The sequence below is a fragment of the Vanessa tameamea genome, chromosome 2 (assembly GCF_037043105.1).
Source record: "Vanessa tameamea isolate UH-Manoa-2023 chromosome 2, ilVanTame1 primary haplotype, whole genome shotgun sequence".
Classification (NCBI taxonomy): domain Eukaryota; kingdom Metazoa; phylum Arthropoda; class Insecta; order Lepidoptera; family Nymphalidae; genus Vanessa; species Vanessa tameamea.
This window is the reverse complement of record NC_087310.1, coordinates 6240667-6245762: the sequence shown is the minus strand read 5'-3', so window position 1 is coordinate 6245762 and position 5096 is coordinate 6240667. Positions and strand designations below refer to the sequence as shown.

The following is a 5096-nucleotide window of genomic DNA, read 5'->3' as shown; positions in this document are numbered from 1 at the left end:
TCTACTGAACGAAACTCGATCGATACATTTGATATTTTTGTTTAAGTATATTTATAAAAATCCACTTACTTTTTAATTTCCTTAATTTATTATTTTGTTAATTGGATTTTCAACGAAAATACAGTTTCCGATTTTAAATGAAAATGCTAATGGGAAATAAAAAAAGGCAACAGACTCGAAAAACTCTGCGTTTGACATGCGCCTATTAAACTCGGTGTTCGTGAATTGGATCGAATTTTCATGTATGATTTTAAAGTCTCAAAAAAATGTTTTGAAATTTTAATTTGCACGAATGTTTTGTAAAATCTTAGATAGAGGAGAGCGACTTAAATATTATTTATTTAAATATAAAAGATTTAAAGGCGTTTTTCTTAGATTTCTTAGGCGCTCATTAAGGTTTTATTATTTCGAGACTAGAAGGTAAATAATAAGTTATTTAGTTGGTTTTCTTACGTTTGAAAAGTCATCTGAATAAAATTTACCGTTTACTTGATTCTGATTCTTATAATTTCTTGATGTTAGGTAGTAGATAATTCCCTTATTACCGATTTACCTAAAATTTAAATTTTTGGTAACTTCTCTCAAGATTTTTTTTAAAACCTTTGTATACATAATTATGTTGAGCTGTATATATTAATTTGTTAAAAAGAATAAAGTTATATACCTTTGTTTTTTTTTTAATAGAATAAATACAATTATACTAAAGATTAAAAATTTAATTTCACATAAACATGTTTAATTATTTTACATGATTGTTCATAATCAGGGTTCATTAGTTTCTATTACAATAGATCGCTATAGCGTTAATTTCACACGTGCTTAAATCAAAACTCGAACCATTTAATGGAGGAATCTATAATATTGCGTTAATTAAAATTAATAATTGTACGAGGCAGGCTGTCTTTACCACATCAAAGTGAATTTGTAAATTGATACCGCTCGATAAGGCTGCGTCAAACGTTGTCATAGCTACAGTTTCTACATCGGCACTGAAGCTTTTGTTAAGATTTTAAAGATGTTTTATAAATATTTGAATATTTTTAAACTATGTTTCATTGAAATTTCTAAAAATCAACACCTTGTATGCTTGAAACCAATAATAACAAGAATTTCGCGACATTATTTTGAATAAATAACTAATTTAAAAATAATGGATTCTTTTTGACGGGAAAAAACTATTTGTACGCCTTGGGGGAAGGCTGACTCTTATGCTATAATAAGAAACGTCATGACAATTTCGTATGTTGTCATGCCCTCTCACAGTCACAACTATTTAATCCTACTATATACTCCGTTGTTATATTTTTATAATTAAAAAGAAATATATATTTATTTTGGTAGGTAACAAAAAGCTATATTTTAATTTATTTTACTCTATTTATTTATATTGGTTTTCTTTTATTTTCTTTATTTTGCTATTATAAGTAACAGTTTCTTACAAATATTAAATAAAAATAAAACATTAAAATTAAAACATATGTTTCCGCCCGGGATCGAACCGGGGGCCTTCTGCGTGTTAGGCAGATGTGATAACCGCTACACCACGGAAACTTGAGAACTAGTGTCGGATTATACATTCTTATTGAAAGATATCGTAAAAGAGAAAGTTCATACTGGTTATGTTTTTATAATTAGATTAGACAAGTGTTGGGTTTGCCAATTTAAATAGTAGTAATATGTCTTGTACCAAAACTGGTAGCGATATAATTATCGATTAGAAATATTATGGACACTTTAAATTCTGAAAAAGAGACATAAAATTGTTGTTATTCCTGCTCTAAAGAAAAATTATTTACATGCTGAAAAGAATTTTAGCAGTATTAACTTACTGAAGTAGTTTCTTCGGCGACCTTAACCCTTAATCTTAAATTAATAGTACATACTCTTTGTATGTTTGTTTTAATTATTATTATTTTAGTATTATCTATTATGGCATTTTTATAATTTTAATTATTGGTAATAGGTTGAACAATAATAAGCATCGTTAATTAAACGTTCACTAAAGATTGTTCGAATATCCTTTTTTTCCGTTACAGCGTTACTAGTGTCACAAAAAAAGCAACTTGATTTATGATCGTGTCAAAAACTTGATCACTGAAACAGAGTGCTGATATCTCGAAGTTCACAAGTGTCAAAAGTTTATCGACATAATTAATATTGTTTTTTTTTTTTTTCTATTTACCGTTTGTCTTTCGGAGAATACTTATTTATATATAACATTTACTTGGATATGCGCGCACACATATACTCATATACTCACACAGATAGAGACGCGTTATCTACTAATGTCACGTATAGTTATAAAATTCACTACCATCTATTGATTCATCGATAATCATTCAATCAAATATAGTTCATAAATTCCTAATTCATATGATAATTAATTAATATTATTGTTTACTCCAAATTAATTACTTTGTGTTAATTGCCATGACAACGACTATACGTAATACCATATACGTTAAGCAGAAAACCAATATGAATGACGTAAAGAAATGAAGATTAACTGGATTTTCGGCTTTGTCCTGCAGTTCGATTCCGTCGGAATGCATTTCGTATATCACTCAAGAAATGTTGACAAATGATAAGTCGTTTTAATATGCGTATTCTATAAATTTTATAATGATAGTCAATGTAGTATCGATTGTAATATTTCACGCTCGTGTTCTGCGGTGAATTTCGAGTTTCTTCTTACAGAGGTAAATTTCGAGTATTCATAATTTAGGCAGTATTGTTAATTTCCAAATCCTATCTTAAATTACATTAATAATATTTTAGTAACTATTAATAGTATAAGGACCTTAAATATTAAATATATATAGGTCGTGACTTTAAAAAAAAATATTGAGGAAAAAAATGCTGTCATCGTTTTTTATAAACGAAATGTTATATTTGAGAATACTTAATGAAAATTATGAAACAATATATTTGTTATACCAATTAACACTTCTAAATAAATATTCTCAGAAGAATGTAATTATATTATAAATATTATACATATTTTTATTTATTATTATGATATTTTAAACCAAAAATCTATATAAACTACGTTTTTTTAATGTTCAATTAATTTGCGAATTAAACCATTTCAGCAGTTCTGGATGTGATAACGATTTCTTCGTTTTCGGATGGCCGTCACACACTTGTTATTATAATAATTCCAGTTAATAACTATGAATACTAATTGAGAGTAGGTACCGTAGACAATATCCGGTCAGGAGGACCAATTTAGCAATTTGTCGCATTGGTAATTAATAATAGCTAATGTTTGCCAAATTCGCTCATAATCGTTATTCAAAATTTGAGGAAAACAGAATACACGAATTAGCATGTTTCGAACATTTTTATTCTAAAAATGAAAAATATGTTCACAGAGGCGAAAAAGCCACTAAACTGTTATGTCTTTCTATAGATTAATATAAACATACATAAATATAGATCAATATGACGATAACTAATTTTAATTTTCAAGTACAATATAATATATTATAGTTGTTTAAAAATGATTTTTGTTGTTGTTTAGTTTGATTGAATAAATTTATACAAAATTAAATTATCTATTAAGCCACTGTAATATAAAAAACACAGTATTAATTGTAATATTTTATCAACTTAAGTATGCACATATGTATTTAATAGTCAATCCTATGATATATGTTTATAAGTTATATGGAATTGAAGAGGCTATAATAATAATAATAATTGTTCCAACAATGATTCCGCTGTAACAATTTTCAGAAATTCTCAGCTAGACTTACCGCACTGACATGTTTGTGCAGCAATTTGATACTGAGACAAGGGTTGGCAATTTTCCTTATTTATTGCCCTACGAAAATTTATGAACGCCTCTTAAGCCTTGTTAGGACGCGGACTTTTCATGTGAGACCTTATGCGGAGTCGGGTTTTTATATTAATTTAGATAGTCTTATAAATGAGGCAAATATATCCTCACTATCATGGGACAATGAAGTGTACACATTCTTGCTTAAACATCAGTGTTACGGCAGGAATATGCTTTGAGCAAGTAATTACATATTAGTAGTATATTATTAAATTTACTCTACTTAATTTAATAGTCCGTAGTTTGATGTAGTTTAATGATCATATATTTATTTAATTTAATTTTCATTGTTTTGCATTGATTGCACTTATAGCCAGACACACGAAGAGGTATAGGTTGGATTTATAAGATAATTATCTTTCTGTCGTTACGTAACGGTCGGTCAGTTTCACGTTGCATCATTTAGGTTCACGAGTATTACATGTCATAATATTACTTGTTATGTGTACTTCTACTTATTTAATATTATGAATGACCTGCTGGCAATATTGTGTTTTACCATTGGCTCATATTTGTATAATACAATAAGTAAAGCGCTTAGGCTAAAGTTTAAAGTCTAAGGATCAGATATATTTATCTAAAAAGAGCTCACATCTTGAATATTCATATTATATCCAAGTGGTTAGAATATGAATATTCATGAAATGTAATGGCAATGCGGTCATACGTATTTCTTACGTAAGAAAAAAAAGTTTAATTTTGTACGTGTTTGAATATTCTTCCCTAAATTGAGAATATTATTTATATCGCATAAAAATTCAATTTCCTTTAAGCTGAATAAAAGTTTTATATAGATTAGACGCTTGACCCTTATACCCCAGGGCTGTAAACAATGAGACTGTCTCCTGTCCCGAGGCAGTGCCACCTATTACCACTGAAAGCAAAGCGAGTTGTATTACCATTTTTATAGCAGTGCCTGCAAATTATGCAGATTGGCATCGTAGCAAGTAAGATGCGGGGCGCGAGCTACAAAATTCAGTTTTAAAATGCCCTTTGTGTTCCAAGCAATTTTAGAATGTGCAGTACTTTTGTCGTTTCATGTAAAACGCTTATCCATTGAGTGTATACTTTGACTAATGGTGTTAATGTTTTGCATATTTAGCTATGAAATCACTCCATTTATTTGTCGTAGGTAAATTAAATTTATCATTAAATAATCAACTTATATTTATTTACTAATATTGTTTTATATTTTATGCTGAGATGTTATTATTAATTAAATATTATTCAAATTATTAGTACTAAATTCCTTTAA

General features: G+C 28.1%; 1 non-coding gene across 1 annotated transcript; it reads right to left on the bottom strand.

Annotated features, from left to right (window-relative positions):
- Nucleotides 1–1478: 1478 nt before the first annotated feature.
- Nucleotides 1479–1551, bottom strand: Trnav-aac (transfer RNA valine (anticodon AAC)). The gene has a single exon. It is a non-coding gene; the product is annotated as a tRNA-Val (tRNA).
- Nucleotides 1552–5096: the final 3545 nt, after the last annotated feature.